This window comes from Myxine glutinosa, unplaced genomic scaffold (assembly GCF_964187855.1).
Source record: "Myxine glutinosa unplaced genomic scaffold, kmMyxGlut1.1 SCAFFOLD_2095, whole genome shotgun sequence".
In the NCBI taxonomy this organism is placed as follows: Eukaryota; Metazoa; Chordata; class Myxini; order Myxiniformes; family Myxinidae; genus Myxine; species Myxine glutinosa.
Genome location: NW_027618190.1, coordinates 64752 through 82545, shown reverse-complemented (window position 1 = coordinate 82545; position 17794 = coordinate 64752). Strand labels below are relative to the sequence as shown.

General features: G+C 44.1%; 1 protein-coding gene across 1 annotated transcript in view; it reads left to right on the top strand.

Annotated features, from left to right (window-relative positions):
- Positions 1 to 498: 498 nt before the first annotated feature.
- Positions 499 to 17794, top strand: part of LOC137431075 (tubulin alpha-1A chain) — a 57109-nt gene continuing 39813 nt past the window's right edge. The window contains exon 1 of the mRNA XM_068121967.2: positions 499 to 658. The gene's annotated coding sequence lies outside the window, so the exon portion shown is untranslated. The remainder of the gene's footprint in view (positions 659 to 17794) is intronic.

The following is a 17794-nucleotide window of genomic DNA, read 5'->3' as shown; positions in this document are numbered from 1 at the left end:
GAACGACATCGGACAAGTCGAGGTGGGCGCCATTGCTGCCGTGATCCAAGCGGCCGACAGGAAGAAAGTGGCTACTATGATCCCACTGATCGGTAAGAGTACTTACACTACTTTGAAAGACTTGTTTCTCCCGGAAATGCCTTCTGCTAAAACGTACGAGCAGTTGTGTGAAATGCTACGAAATCATTTCAAGCCGCGAGTATTGAGGCCTTGCATCACGTGAGCGTCGTCGACTCGTCCATGGCAACCGGTTCCGGCCGCCATATTGGGTGGCCTAAACAACAACAACTTGGCGGGAAAGCTGTCGTTTGATCAGACGGACCTGTCGGTTTACACCCGTAGCTTGCCCGTTGAGGCGTTTTCGCGGTATTGGGGGAAACTGAGGCTGTGTCATCTACCTGTACTGTGGACCCGTACGCGACAGCAGTTACACAATGGTCCAAGGATCACGATGTTTTTCCTAACGTTTCCTACCCGGACATATACTAATAGATATACAACTTTCTCATTGACAAATGACAGCACTGTTCGTCCTTACACCCGCGAGACGCTTCGGGCACACAAGAGCCTGGACGCTTATAAATATTTTGTAGCTGGTTTCGTGTCAGATGTGCTTTGTGTTCGGACTGATAACAGCATCCGAGTGCTGACAGCAAAGGTGAGTCAAAGGTAGAGATATCTTGTTGAGAATTGAGTACTTTAGATAGACTACTTGCTGTTGTAATTTTTGTTTTTATTTTTTCAAATGATATGAAAATATATTCAGAGACTAAAAATCAGTAAACAATGGCTCAGTTTTATTTGTGTTGTGTTGTGTTGTGTTGTGTTGTTGTGTTGTTTATCTTTGCCTTGCAAACAGAGAACAAGAACTGAATCGTGTCAATTATAGAACCAATAATATTTATTAATTTTCATGTTAAACAAGGCTTGGTAAAGAAAAAGTTTCAAAATGAAATGCTACATTTTCAGACCACCTTGAATGAATGAATGAATGAATGAATGAAACCACCTTGATATTACATAAAAGCTTTGACAGAACATAATGAAATAGGGCAAAGGGGGGGGCATTAAGCTCCAGGGGGCAGTAGGCTCCACTACATTGTAAATGCATTTTATAATAACTTCCTGTACAAGAAAACTCATTCTGATTGGTTCTTGAGTCACTTGAGAACATGGCCGGTGTATCATTAATAAAATATAATCCAATTACAATGTAGTGGAGATGCCCCCTTGCCCCCTTGAGCTTAATGCCCCCTTGAGCTTAATGCCCCCCCTTTGCCCTATGTATCTGGTCAGTTTAATGCTGAAAGAAGTTTGATATGTTGAACATTAATAATAATAATAACTAGCCGAAACCCGTGGAACATCCACGGAAGGGAGGATGTGGTGTATGGATAGAGTGTACCATTATGGATGGCATAGGGGATTTGCTTGTCCGAGTAAGAGGTAGGAAGAAAGATGAGAATGAAAAGTGCGTATATGAACAACGTATTTATTGCAATCTACTTAAATGACAACGCTACGATATACTTTTGAAAAATGAATGGATTCGTAATAGGAATCGACATAGCACCACTCTGGGATTGTCCACTCAGTGGACGGCTTGCTGTAGCCTTCGACTGTCCAATCGGTGGACGGCTTGCTTCGCCTTCGCCCAGCAGACGCCTATACGATGGCGTCGTAAGATGGCGTCGTATCGGCAGTTAATCGGATGCTTTTGGGCCCCAACGTCGGCTAATTCAGATTTTTCGAGTATGGCTGTACGTGATAAACAAAGAGCGCGGTTCGTAGATCGTAAATGCATTAGTGCCGTGGGCATCGGGTCACTGGGTGCGGCGTAAAAGGGATAACAAAGTCGAGTCCTTACGCTATTATTATATAGATTTATATTTTGTAAACAATGTTATGTTTTGATGTGCCAGAGAGAATATCATGCATATATTATTTCATCAATCAAAGGGTACAACAGATGGACATATTGCATAAAGCAGCACACACAACAGCCATTTTGTCAACAATGTTGACATCATCTTCTGCATCACCACATACTAAAGAGATAGGTATTGGTCCTAAAGTATTGTTATGTAACCTTCAGGATGACATCACCATTTTGTCAACAATGTTGACATCATCTTCTGCATCACCACATACTAAAGAGATAGGTATTGGTCCTTCCATCATGGTGTACTTTTGTTTCCACTGTCCGATCACACGCTCAACATGAAAGCGAACATGAGCAATTTCTCGTGTTTCATCAACTTCTCGTCGTGATAGCTGTTTTCTCCCCTTATAGTCTGGAGGCACTTCCAGGAAATGTGACAGTAGGGGTACACTCATGTTACAAGCTGGCAACAATGTTTTTCTGAAAGCCCAGACCTCTAGGAACCCAAAAAGTCTTGTTGCCAGCTTGGGAAATGGTCTGGACCAGATTTGTGGCCATTTTTCAAAATGGCCACCTACATTTTTGGTGTTTTCTAATATTTGAGCTCTAGAACTTATATCTGGCTGTCTTAAAGGTCTCTAGGGTTATGACCTTATAACATATAGTCATACAACAATCCTCACCCAAATTGGGGTGCATGGCATATCTATAAGTGGTTTTATTGAAGCAAAAAGGCAAAAATATGCCTGAAAAACGCCTTCATTTTGATTTTTCCAAATCACTAAATTGCATACTGTGAAGTTGTTCTTTGGTCAATTTCTTTCAAAATAGTTTTAAAATTTGCCCAGATCCCTCCTCTTCATTAGCAAATCTTCAGGAATATACCCACGTTCTCAGAAAATATGTTTTATGCATGATCCGCTACCCCTACCCCCTAAATCACAAAACGTGCCAATTTTCAATATTTCCAGATTCCAACCAATATCATTGTTGTATGACTTTTTCTCATCATGATAGGTCCAAATTAACTTACTCTATGTGATTAGGTGTTAATAAAAATTGAATTTCACACTTTAGTGAAAATCCAAGATGGCTGCCAAATGGCCAATAAAATATAATATTTCACATTATGACGTTAAGTTAAGGTAATGCAGTCTACCATTTGATACCAACACATTTTTGAGACATAATATATTGCAATAATGATGCTTTCCTTTGTATCCTTCCTCAGGTCCTGCCCGAATCATCATTTTAACATAATTGTTGTGTTAACAATGTACTATAACATATTGCTTGTTGCATGTGCTGTAAATAGCTTTCAGTGTTGTGGTAGACATAGTCTTTGTCTCTTTCCAGATATGAATGAAGATGGAACCTGTAGCTGTGATAGGCGGGAGACGGAAGAGAGAATCAGTTGCACTGGACATCGACTGGAGCACATGCTTCATTTGCCAAGGCAACAGAAAAAATGAAAAGACAACCAAGCCCACAGATGTTGGTCTCGAACGCTTTAAAGACTGTGTGATTACGAGACAGAAATACCATGACCATGAGTACATCTCAACACTTGACAGAATACAGAGTATTGACCTTGATGATGAAAAAGAACACATAGTATGGCACAGGGGCTGTTATTCAAAGTTTACACATGCCAACCATATTGAGAGACTGAAAAATCGGCATGAAAAGGAAGCAAAGGACTCGTGTGACCAACCATCTACATGCATTCGCCCCTCTTCTAGAGCATCAGTTGCTTCAGTGTCCTGGGACAAATGTATTTTCTGTCAGGAGGATAAGGCAGGAAAGCAATTGAGGAATGTAGCCACTTTAGAGACCTCAGACAGAATACTAAATGATGCTCAAAAGAACAAGATTATGAGATGCCGGTTGGCAGGAATAAGTGACCTAATAGCTGCTGAAGGGAAGTACCACCTTCCTTGTTATGTAACCTTCAGGAGGAAGTCTGAGTCAACTGTCCAGTCTGTGCACAAGGAATCTGGAAAAGCAAGGATGCTGAGGGATGAATCTGATGTCCAAAGCCTGATGTCGATGTTTCAGAGATTTGAGGTCTTCAACAAAGAGTCTGAGGAACTTGTATGTCTCACTACTGGGGATATTGCAAATGCCGCAATTAAAAAGGACCTGCTATGTGCGGAGAAGGTTGGACATCAAGTGGCCCGTACCTTTGTGACTGAGCGTTTCATTGAGAAAAAGACCAGCCTACACACAAGCATCCCAAAACAAAAGTTGAAGACATTTGCATCCATGTTTGCTGTTGAGGTGTCCAAGGACAAGAAGAAAAAGGGTACTGCTATTGTCAAAGCAGATCGCGATCTGTTTCAACGACTGATTGTTGTCATGGAGGCAGGCAGAGATATTGACATAGATTCACTTCTCACACAAGAACTTTGCCATGTACCTTTAGCTCTAGCCAATACTGATGGGACCCTCAGACAAACAAACAAGTCACAGTTGCTACCTCTTCTAGAGAAAGATGGTGTGTCTCAGGCAAATGCCCCAGCATCTAACACACCAACATGCACAATTGTTGATGGAATGGCCTCAGTTCAGGCATTGGGAAAGCCAAAGGACACAAAGACATTTGGAGACTATGCCAAGAGGGTCGTAGCTGCAGTGTCAAACAACTTCAAGGAGCCCTGTAACCGTGTGGATGTGGTCTTTGACTGCTATGAAAAGCACTCAATCAAAGATGCAACAAGAAAGAGGCGGGTTGGAAAGGGTCGTGGCATTAGATGTGAAATAAGCAACAGAGATCTCAAGCTACCACAGCAATGGAAATCTTTCATGGATGTCAATGACAACAAAGTGGCTCTTACAAAGCTTCTCAAGGAAGAACTACTTGAACATGAACATGAAGCCACACAGGAATTGGTGGTTAGTGGTGGAAACAATGGCATGGCTGCCTCTTCCACAGGCAGGAACATGGAGCATCTCTGTTCATCACAAGAGGAGGCAGACACGCGTATGATTCTTCATGCTCTGGAAGCAAAGGCTAGAGGATATGAGAGGATCGTCATCACCAGTAGTGATACCGATGTATTATTGCTTTTGATGGCCTTCCAGCCCCAAATGCCAGAAGAGGTATGGATGAAATTAGGGACCTCTAAATACAGGCGCTACATTGCTGGCCACAAAATTGATTGCACTGATGATGTCAGGGACAGTCTTCTAGCTTTCCATGCCATTACAGGATGTGACAGCACCAGTCAACTCGCAGGCATATCAAAGAAGGCAGCATGGAAAATATTTTGTGAAGTTCCTCACCTACTCTCCCAGCTAGGGGTTGCACATGTTCCAAGTGAAGAGATTTGTGCAAAGGCTGAGGAGTTTGTCTGCCGTCTTTACAACCCGAAAGGAGACGCAAAGGAAATCCAGGCGCTGAGATGTTCCCAATTCAGAAAAGTTGGTAAAAAGCCAGAGAACATGCCACCAACAGAGGATGCATTGCACCAGCACATTTTAAGGGCACATCATCAAGCCCTTGTGTGGCGAAATGCCAATGTGCCAAATCCAGGAATCCCAAATCCAACAACATCCGGCTGGTACCTTGAGGACAACCAGCTGATGCCCCGTCTCATGACCAAGGAAGGGCTCACAGCAGAATGTGTCAAAATTGCGACGTGTGCATGTACCTCAAAGGCCCGTCCATGTCTAACTGGCAGGTGCAACTGTAGGAAAAATGGATTGCGGTGCACATTGGCATGCAAATGTGCAGACTTATGCAGGAACCCCCTCAATGACTCTGATAGTGATTAGACGACATGCATGGAAACTTGAGTATATTCCATAATGTCATATTGTTACTATGCTGGCTGTATTTGACGTAATGTAACTAGTCTTGCTTCAGCTCTGTTCCACCAATGTATTACTAGTCTATGATATGACTGTATCCCACATTCTGTCACTTATGTATGAATAGCCAGATTAGCTTGTTGGGTATGACTTTGTTAATTCAGTGCCAAATATTTGTTTAGTTTAAAGGTGCAAGCATTGCATTGACGTTTGTATTGTTTGGATCAGTGTAACATAATAATGTTTGCATTATGTATACAAGTTATGTATGTTTATTTTTGTTTTACATTAAATAATATAGCTTATATTTTACAATCTTCTATGTCTTCATTTATGTAAGTGCCTTGTTTGTCAGCTATGTTGGAACTAATATACTCCGCAAACAAGGCACTTCCAAATCCACACTACTTTCCTGAAATTCAAATGTTATAAAACATAAATTTTACATAAAGTCCCCCTCTAAAATAATACATCTTCAACTCATCAAGACTCTTTCACATACATGTGACCTATAGAATAGTAGTGCCTCATATATTTAGTATAAATGGAACATTTTAGAAGTGCCTCTGAATGAAATTGCAGTCTTATGGTCTCGCGCCACCAAATATTCTATGGCCATTTGGCAGCCATCTTGGATTTTCACTAAAGTGTGAAATTCAATTTTTATTAACACCTAATCACATAGAGTAAGTTAATTTGGACCTATCATGATGAGAAAAAGTCATACAACAATGATATTGGTTGGAATCTGGAAATATTGAAAATTGGCACGTTTTGTGATTTAGGGGGTAGGGGTAGCTGATCATGCATAAAACATATTTTCTGAGAACTTGGGTATATTCCTGAAGATTTGCTAATGAAGAGGAGGGATCTGGGCAAATTTTAAAACTATTTTGAAAGAAATTGACCAAAGAACAACTTCACAGTATGCAATTTAGTGATTTGGCAAAATCAAAATGAAGGCGTTTTTCAGGCATATTTTTGCCTTTTTGCTTCAATAAAACCACTTATAGATATGCCATGCACCCCAATTTGGGTGAGGATTGTTGTATGACTATATGTTATAAGGTCATAACCCTAGAGACCTTTAAGACAGCCAGATATAAGTTCTAGAGCTCAAATATTAGAAAACACCAAAAATGTAGGCGGCCATTTTGAAAAATGGCCACAAATCTGGTCCAAACCATTTCCCAAGCTGGCAACAAGACTTTTTGGGTTCCTAGAGGTCTGGGCTTTCAGAAAAACATTGTTGCCAGCTTGTAACATGAGTGTACCCCTACCACCTTTTCTAGGCCACTTTTGGGGATATGCCTCCAGACTATTAGTGAATGCTGGAATTTTCAATTCGGCACAATAAATGCCAACAGAATCTTCAATAGTGAATCCTCAGTCTGCTCGAATAACGTCCCCAGGTAGAAAATTATTCAGGATTCCATAGTTTTATGTGATATATTTGTCTGAGACACGTCCACCCCATCCTTTGGAAATGTAAGAAATACTACCTTGGGGGTAATTGCGAAAAGAAACTCAACAGTGTTGTGCTGTTTGTAGCTGCTCCAAGTCTGCGCTCGAGCTTTATAATCGGACGGTTTTTCAATAAACACCTCTGAACAGTCCAAAATGCACACACAATTCCTGAAACATCTCTGGAACTCTAATGGCAGGGTACACCTCAGTTCAGCATGAGTAGGCCATCTTATCAAGGGTCTCAGTCTTATGTACAAAACATGAATCCACTTCCTGAAAATTCTAGATATAGTAGAAGGACTAACGCCAAATGTGTATGCAAGATCTTCACCCTTTAAATTCAGTCGCAGTCTCATGAATACAATCATCAGCTGCTGGAAATTTGTCAAAATCCTAGATTGAGAATCTTTCACACATGGATACAGCATCTGCAAGAGCCACATTAAAGTCGCAAAATTAGGCAAACCGGTGTAGAACAAAACCTTCTTCTCATCAACCTGAAAGCTTTTCTCACTTACAAACAATTTGTTAATGCTTTTCACATACACTTCATTTTCCTTTTTCAATGAATTGAAGTCAAAGGAAGATCTTCTTTCCAACTCGCTGATGGTCTTCATGGTCAATTCCGTTTGGCATGCCATAGATGTGCAAGTTTCATCATAAACATCTTCGACATCATCCTCTAGGTGAGTGAGTACCATGAGAGCACTGGCTGCTACTCGCCTCTTCATGGACTCCTCTCGCTTCCCACGTCACTCTTGCACGTTATTGTATCTCTAATTAATATTAGATGAAATTCATGTACTATAGATACTATATAGTGTGGTGAAGAAATTAATCTATGAAATTAAAATAAAGGCTCTACCTAAAAACTGCTGAGGAAAAGTAGGCATTTGCGATTTGATATAATAAATTAATTAATAAGTGTATTTCAAAGGTCTATTTGTTTGGCATCCAAATTAGTCACCTTGTATAAATTTGAACAATTTTAAACTCAATACTAAATTTCTACAAAGTTGCTTCCAGGAATATTTAAGTAGACTATGCAGGTACAGAATAATCTCTTGTATTTTCCATTATTGCAAATTAAAACAGACTATGCAGACTCTTCAAATTAGATTATAATATATTTTAGGTTTAGAGTCAAACGATTTCATTTAGGCCTAGATCTACAAAATTACACAATATTTACAAAAGTCAAGGCTACTTCTCACCTGCCCATGCTTTTGGCTATTTTCTCCTGTGCGAATGGAGTAGAATTGTTGAATATAGTTGGAACATAATCTGGGTGGGTTGGATCAAAACTTCTTGTGCCTGCAAATAAATCAAAATGCGAGTGTAGTTACCTCCCTTTACCCTTTGCTTGCGTTGACATCGCGGAAATCCCAGCGTGGGTATGGCACCTTTGTAGGTCGGATGTGTTTTAAATTGGTGCAATTTTCTGTCGGAATATACGCATGTTAATTACAAAATACCTCATCATACTGAAGATATCACATACTTGTGAAATTAAAGCAGAATAAATGCAACACGGTTGTATTACCGGTGACGAAGTGATGGCTGCAGACGTAGCTGTGGGGGGTCGGCTCCCAGTCTTTCCTACTCGGCGCCGCTTTCCACAGTCGTTTTAGCGTTGTCTTCCGGAAAACGGTAGAATGACAAGCCTGATCCCTTATGAAATCGGGCTGTACATCCGACAGCACAACAACTCTTTACCATCGTGTCGGTGGCAATTTATATGTGAGACGAGTTTCAAATTGCCGCCATTACGTATGGTGGCAGAAGCAATGTTTTGCCACCCAAGCGGTCACGTGACTAAGACGATGACGTCACATGCAACTTCCCTATTAGAAGTGGTGCAAACTTGTCGTTTTCACCGGACGTACCAGAGTGAAAACCAGAATGTCACGGACTATGCAAACAAGCTCAAACGTTTGGCCGTCACTTGTAATTTCGGAAACCACCTCCCACGTGCTTTACGTGACCAGTTTCGACCAGACCAGATTTCGGAAACCCTACCGTTTCCAAAGGAAAAACGTTGCTACAGATGATGCTCCACGGAACATCTGGCTGATGCATGCAAACATGCTCGTACCATCTGCGGATACTGCCGACGTGGGAGCCATTTGGTTAAGGTGTGTTTGAAGAAACAGCAAAATGCAAAACGTCTTTTCAAACAAACCCATCATGTTATAGCTTTGAGCGATGAGTCAGAGGACGAGCTGGATACGGTTCATTTAATGCATATTAACTCTGCATCTGTTTCAAAAAACACTACTCCTCACTACCAACTTGAAATCTCCTTCGACGGAACAGAGATTCCGATGGAAATTGATACGGGAAGTTCAGTTACTCTACTAAACAGTTGTGATTTTCAACGTCTGTCCGGTGACATCAATACCTTGAAATCAACTACAATATTACTGAAGAGCTGCACGGGTGATGTCATCAAATGCTTTGGTGAGAAAGAAATGTGTGTTCAAATTGGGGAGCAACGTGGTTTTGTTGCAGTGCGTGTGGTCGATGGAGTAGGACCTTCATTACTAGGTCGAGATATTATTTCAAAATTTTCCCTTCCCTGGAAAAATATTTTCAATGTTGCCGTTCCCATCACCACCGATGACATCATCAAGCAATACCCCAAGTTGTTTGAAAACAATGCCTTGGGGAGGTTGAGAGGAGTACAGGTTACGCTGAAGGTGCAGGACGATGATCCAGTATTCATGAAAGCTCGAACTGTTCCGTTTGCCATCCGTGAAAGGGTTGACCAGGCTTTGGACAAGCTTGAAAAGGATGGGGTCATTGAGAAAGTTCGGTACTCAGAATGGGCCTCACCCATTGTGCTGGTAATTCAACCAAATGGCCAGTTGCGGATTTGTGTTGATTATTCGGGCACCATGAACAAATTTTCCGAGTTGGAACAATACCCAGTACCTACGCTGGAAGAACTGTTACACAAACTAGTTGGTGGGAAGAAGTATACAAAGCTTGATTTGTCCCAAGCTTATCACCAATTGGAGTTGGCCCCTGGGAGCAGAAAGTATACTACGGTAAATACACACCGAGGCCTGTATCAGTACCGAAGGCTTTCATTTGGGGTAAACACAGCCATTCCAGTTTTTCAAAGTACCATGGAGAATTTGCTAAAAGACCTTCCCGGGTGCTGCATGTACATTGATGATATCCTGGTGATGGGAGATGGTGTTGACAACCATTTAAAAAACCTTCATAGGGTTTTGAAAAGGCTGGAGGAAAACGGAATTGCATTAAAATGTGACAAGTTCCACCTCATGCTGGACGAGATTGAGTATGTTGGATTTGTTATTTCGGCTGCGAGGGTATTCCCGACAAAACAGAAGCTTAAAGCTATCCAAGAGGTAGGAGTTCCCGAAAACATGGGTGAATTACAGTCATTCATTGGCCTCGCAAATTTCCTTCGTCGTTTCGTTCCACATTTTGCCGAAATCATGTCTCCTTTGTACAAGCTACTGAAAAAGGAGGTGAAATGGAAATGGGGAAAGGCTGAGAGTAACTCATTTGAAAAAATTAAAGCTGCTTTGTGCTGCAGTCACGCACTACGTCATTACAACCCTCATGCCTGCTTGGTCCTTCAGGCGGACGCATCCTCCGTGGGTGTAGGGGCAGTCCTACTTCAACCCCGACAAGAGGGTGAGTTAGAGCCGGTGGCCTACGCATCGAGAATTCTGAATGACGCGGAAAAAAATTACTCCCAGATCGAGAAGGAGTCTTGGGGAATAGTTTTTGGAGTGACAAAGTTTCGGCAATACCTCCTGGGGAGACATTTCACGCTAATGACAGATCATAAGCCTCTGATAACTCTGTTTAATGAGCACAAACCCGTGTCACAGTTAGCGTCAGCAAGGATAAAGAGATGGTCCTTACTGTTGGCAGCTTACGACTACACCATGACAGTTCATCACAGGCAAGAAAAAACGTTTATGCGGATTTCCTCTCACGAAAACCCGTACCAGGTCATCCATCCTACAAAGCCTGAACGAGTGACTGGAGGTATTTCTGGTGAAAAATGATGAAATTGGGAATGCCGCTATCATCGCTGCTGAAACAAAGAAGGACCCAGTTCTCTGCAAGGTACTTAATTTCACAAACCATGGTTGGAATGAGAATCCGGAGGAGGTGATGTGACCTTATCCCAATAAAAGGCTGGAACTTTCTGTGGAAGACGATTTTGTACTGTGGAACTCTCGGGTGGTTATTCCCACATCACTTTGGCAGATTCTACTCACTGATTTACATGCTGAACATTCAGGCATGGTAAAAATGAAACAAATGGCCAGAAGATACCTTTGGTGGCCAAATATCGACAAGGATATTGAAAGCACCATGAAATAGTGTGTAATGTGTCTGGAGAATGCGAAGGCTCCGCCGGGGATCCAGCCCGCATCGTGGTCTTGGCCTGTTGGTCTCTGGAAACGACTTCATCTAAACCTGGCAGGCCCTTTTAAAGGTAAAATGTTTTTGGTTCTGGTGGACGCTTATTCAAAGTACTAAGAAGTAATTCCCTTGGTGAACACTACTGCCACGACCATTATTCAAAGCCTCCGACATGTTTTCAGTGTTTTTGGTCTTGCGGGACACCTTGTGACTGATAACGGCAGCCAATTTACCAGCGCCGAGTTCAAAGAGTTTCTCACGACAAATGACATTAAACATACCCTGACGGCCCCAGGACACCCTGCTACGAATGGTTTGGCAGAATGTTATGTCGGTCATTTTAAGGAGAAAATAAAAGAAATTGGAGATACCGGAGAGTTGATACAAACCAAACTGGACAGATTCCTGTTGACTTACAGGGCCACGCCTACCTCGTTTGGGAAATCACCTTCAGAACTGTTAATGAACAGACAACCTAGAATAAGGCACAGTGCTCTAAGAGCTAACCAAACCAAACAACAAGTGAAGGTGTTCCAAGAGAACCTCGGACATGTCCCAAAGTTCCAGCAAGGCCAACTCGTGTTTGCGCGAAATTTTTGAAAAAGGTCCACGCTGGGTTCCTGGGACTTTTTCGGGTCATTATTCCAAGAAATTATGATGTGCGAGTAAACGGGTTGGTGTGGAAGAGACATGAAGAACAACTACGTTCCCGGAATGTGAGCACCTCTTCATCTATCTATAATTCCAGTAATCTCTGTGTGTATGTATGTCTGTGTGTCGTTTGTCTGTGACCGCTGTTTCTCGACAACCACGGGTCCGATATACTTGAAACTTGCCAGGTATATTGCTGGGGACCCGAGGATGTGCCTTTTCAAGGTTTCATATTAATCGGACAAGTAGTTACCGAGCTATGGCGATTTCTTTACCAAACTCCGCAAGCCGTTCGCTTTGGACCAAACCATTTCATGTAAATAGAGGGGGGGGGGGGGGGGGGGGGGATTGTCACCGTACTCGCAAGCCGTTCGCTTTGGACCAAACCATTTCATGTAAATAGAGGGGGGGGATTGTCACCGTACTCGCAAGCCGTTCGCTTTGGCTTTGCGAATGGACCAAACCATTTCATGGACCAAACCATTTCATGTAAATAGAGGGGGGGGGGGGATTGTCACCGTACTCGCACCCACGTACCCACGTACCCACGTACGGGCATTGCACCCACGTACGGGCATGCCCTAGTGTTTACAACCGGGTGGTGAAATGGGGGGCCCCGACCAATTCCCAGTCTCGCTTTCTGGATCCTTGTCTCCAACTAGTCTGGTTGGGAGGGGAGTCAGGAAATGTCTATTCCATTTACACCACCTGTTGAACGAGCTGCTCTTCCCGATCAGCATTTTGATGACTCGATTTTTTTTCTCCATGGGTTGATCAATTTGGGAATCCAGAACCAGTTATGGATGAACCCGTGCCTTCCCCATCATCTGGTAAACTACCTCATCGGGTTGGCGAGTCCAGAAGATTTCCGGTGTGAGAAAGGAAGAAAACGCGAAGACTAATTGAACAATGCTGAGTCTGTGTACTTGCCTACCACCTGGTTGGATGAGAAATTTGTTTTTTGACCCCTCTAGTCTAACATTTGTGAAACTGAGTTAATTGTAGGTTGGTTAATGAAATGATGAATGGCTTCATGTGATTGTGTTATCTGGTTTATATGACAGATGAGTCCAGTGATCTTCATGATTAACTACCTATTTGTTGGGAGATTTAAAGAGGGGGCAGTTGCTGTCTGTTGGTTTGGGGAACCACGTGATGGGGGGGTTAATGGAAGAAGGGTGCGCATGCGCAGAAGGGAGAGGATGCCGAAATAAAGAAGGCCTCTTGAATCTCGTTCCTGTTGCTGTTTACTGAATCTACGGACACGACACCAACACCATCGGATATTTAACTTGGAATATTCAGTCAGTAGGCCTACACTTGTGAACAAGAACATCAGCTAACAGTAACAAACTGCTTGAGAAGTACCAGGTCATGCCTTTCTAATTTAATAAACCATTCTAGTGAGACCTTTGTCTTCTGTCCCTTCAGCTCAGATTTTCGTTCAGTTTTCAAGAACACACACAAAGTAACACACACACACACACACACACACACACACACACACACTAACACACACACACACACACAGTAACACACACACACAGTAACACACACACAGTAACACAAACAGTAACACACACACAGTAACACAAACAGTAACACACACAGTAACACACACACACACACACACACACACACACACACACACACACACACACACACACACACACACACACACACACACACACACACACACACACACCGTTTGCCGCCTTAGCGATGGAAATCATTCCTGTCTCTTCATCCGTAATCGTCACAATTTGTAGTTTTGTACACCCATAGGTGGCACACGATGGAATTTTGCCTTAAAGTACTTTTTTTTTTTAGCAATTCAATCAGTATTAAATCAGAGTATTCCTAAAACCAATTAAATTTTAAACTGAAGATCAGTGACAGCTTTCCACTTGCGTTCACACGTTCAGTGCATGTATTGAGGAAACCAATATGGCTGCCTGTACACTTCCGGTGGCATCACAATAAATAGACGAATCAGCGTTGAGACTCCAATCCAGTTAGTATAGAGATCAGTAGGCACCTGAGCAGCATGCATGTGTGGTACGAAATTACATCAATCAAAGTTTTCCCAGCCGCTGGATTGGCAGGTCTTCACCAACACCTCTGTCGCAACAGTGCAGTCCTGACCTGACCACTTGTGACAATGCTCTGTGACTTGTACTGTGCAACGGTGGATGTAATACGGTGCACTCGATTACAATATTGTAATTGTTGTATTACTGTAATATGTTATCAGTAGTAAAAATCCAATCAAATATGACAGGTTGGAACAGTTTGTTTGACGTTGTAGCCTTGTGAGTGTGCCAAAGTCTGAAGCCTCGGCCTAGTGTCAGATGTGATTATCGTTTTACTCTGCATACGTTGCACATCACGTGCAGCGAATTTCACCTCCCATGCGCCATGTATTTATTGCTATTTTAAAAAATCGCTTCTGTACACCACCCTTGAGGCCCAGTTTGCAAGCCACCATCTACAACCGGGGTTCCGGTTCCGGTCCGGTCTGCGAGAGGACGCTGGCGTTATTTGTTCGCCGCTTATCCGACTGGGTCATTGTATATAGTCTGCTTTTCTGGTGGTCGTGGTGGCTTTTTGGCCGTTGGGTCTGCTCTCTGCTCGGTCCCGGCTCTGCTCCCGGCTTTGCCTGCCCGGCTCTTCCACCGTTGCCTCAGGCCCGCTCCCGGGGCGTCTTACGCCTCTCCTACCCTTTGCTGTCTTGTTTGCGGCTGCGGTTGCGTGTGCACGAGGGCGGTTTGCCACTGGAACACCACGAGGCCGGGGTGAGCAAGACACCCGGTTTGCTGCTGCGGCCTTTGCTGTCTTGGTTTGCGGCTGCGGTCGTTTGCCACTGCGGCCTTTCCTGTCTTGGTTTGCCGTTGCGGCCTTTCCTGTCTTGGTTTGCCGCTGCGGCCTTTCCTGTCTTGGTTTGCCGCTGCGGCCTTTCCTGTCTTGGTTTGCCGCTGCGGCCTTTCCTGTCTTGGTTTGCCGCTGCGGCCTTTCCTGTCTTGGTTTGCCGCTGCGGTCGTTGAGCCCGGCCTCCACGTCCTTGGCCTTCACGTCCTGCACGTCCCGCACTGGCAAGGCCTGCTCGTCCTCGGCCTTGGCCTCATCCTCGTCCCCTTCGCTCCTGCCTGGCATGGCTCTAAGGTACTCCGCCGCAAGGCTTCTTCTGCTCAACATTCACTCCACCCCATCATGCATCTCTGCAATCAAATTCCACGGACTCCTGCGACGACCCAGATACATTCATAGAGGCTCCGGTCGCAAGTTTGTTTACTTACAAACAGGTCACTCCATTCCCGTACTCTGGTCAACTCAGCGCACTCCCACTCATCGACTACGTCACCACAGCAACGCACACGATCGCGCCTCCTGTCTGCAAACCCTGGCAAAATCACCCGAGTTCATCCCCACCGTACAAAGCAACATCAAGCTCACTCTGTTCAATACCCGGTCCCTCAACAACAAAAGCCACATCCTGAACGACTACATTCTGGACAATAAACTGGACTTTCTCTGTCTCACTGAAACCTGGCAACAACCTCTGGACTACTTCTCACTCAACGTCACTGCACCCAATGGATATTCATACATCAATAAACCACGCTCGGAGGGCCGAGGTGGTGGAATTGCCGTAATTTACTGACAGGACATCAAGACCAGCCTCATCTCCATCTCATCTGCTCCATCATTTGAACACCTGGCTTTTAAACTCTCTGGTCACACACAGTCAGTCATGGCAGTCGTCTACCGCCCTCCCATACCACACCCATCATTCCTGTCTGACTTCTCCTACTTTCTGACCCAGCTCTGTTCCTTCTCCCCCTCAATCCTCCTCCTCGGTGATTTCAATATCCACATGGACTCCACTGACTCCACAATAACCACTGACTTCACTGATTTACTCACCTGCTTTAACCTCACTCAACATGTCAACTTTCCTACCCATAACCGTGGTCACATTCTCGACCTTGTCTGCTCTACTGGACTAATTTTGCACCATCTCTCTAGCTCCGACCTCACCCTCTCTGACCACTTAGCCATCACTATGACCATCAACATCCCCACCCCAGCACAAAGGCATTATCGCATTATCAACTTCCGTAAGCTAAACTCTCTTTCACCTACCTCATTCTCATCCACCCTCTCTGAAAAAATGTCCACTTCTCCCTTCGTTGACCTCCACACCCCTTCTGATCTCAGTGACTACTACAACCACACTCTCTCCTTCTGCCTCGACCAGCTTGCGCCTATAAAAACCAAAACAGTTTCTTTCACCCATTCTGCTCCCTGGTTTACCCCTGAACTTCGCCTGATGAAAACTCGTGCTCGCCAACTTGAAAGACTCCGAAATAAAACAGGTCTCACAATTCACTCCCAAGCCTACAAGGACCACCTGCAGCACTACAAAGATGCCCTCTCCCTCTCCCACGTCCGCTCTGCCTACTACTCTCAAATTATCCACTCTGGCTCTGGAAACCCAAAAGCACTCTTCTCTACAATAAACAAACTCCTCAGCCCCCTGGACACCACCACCCAGTCATTCACAGTAGACAACTGCATCTCCTTCCTTTCATTCTTCCAAAGCAAAATTGACAACATCTACAACAGCTTAACCACCACCGCACCTGCTCCCCCTCAAACCACCTGCCCCCCCCCCTTATCCTGCCAACCCCTGTCTCAGTTCTCCCCAGTCTCCCCTACTGACCTCTCTGAACTCCTTATAGGAATGAAAACTGCCACCTGCACTCTGGACCCCATACCCTCCAGCTTTGTCAAGGCCTCCCTTCCTGCTCTCTCTCCACTTATCACTGCAACAATAAACTCCTCCCTGTCTACAGGCATCGTCCCACCATCCCTCAAAATTGCTGCTGTTACCCCCATTCTGAAAAAACCTGGACTCAACCCTGACACCCTAAATAACTTCAGACCCATCTCCAACCTACCCTTTCTGTCAAAAGTTTTGGAACGCGCTGTAGCCACTCAACTCAAACATCACCTCTCTGCCAATAACCTGTATGAAACATTCCAATCCGGATTCCGCTCCAACCACAGTACTGAAACTGCTCTCCTCAAAATCACCAACGACCTTCTCCTCTCCTCTGACGCCGGCAACCTCAACATTCTCATCCTCCTCGACCTCAGCGCTGCCTTTGACACCATCAATCACACCATCCTCCTCACCCGACTTGAAACCACCTTTAACATTACCGGCACTGCCCTCTCTTGGATCAAATCTTACCTCTCTGACAGACGCCAGTTCATCTCCATCAATAACTGCAAATCCCCCACTGCTCCCCTCCCCCAAGGTTCAGTTCTCGGTCCCCTCCTCTTCATCCTGTACCTGTCCCCCCTTGGTCACTTAATCTGCCATCATGGTCTCCAATTCCACTGCTTCGCCGATGACATCCAGCTTTTCATCTCCACCAAGTCAATCTCGACCGCCACCCACTCTATCCTGACAAACTGCATCACTGAAATAAAATCCTGGCTTCAAATCAACTTCCTCAAACTTAACTATGATAAATCTGAAATAATCATCATTGGCCCAAA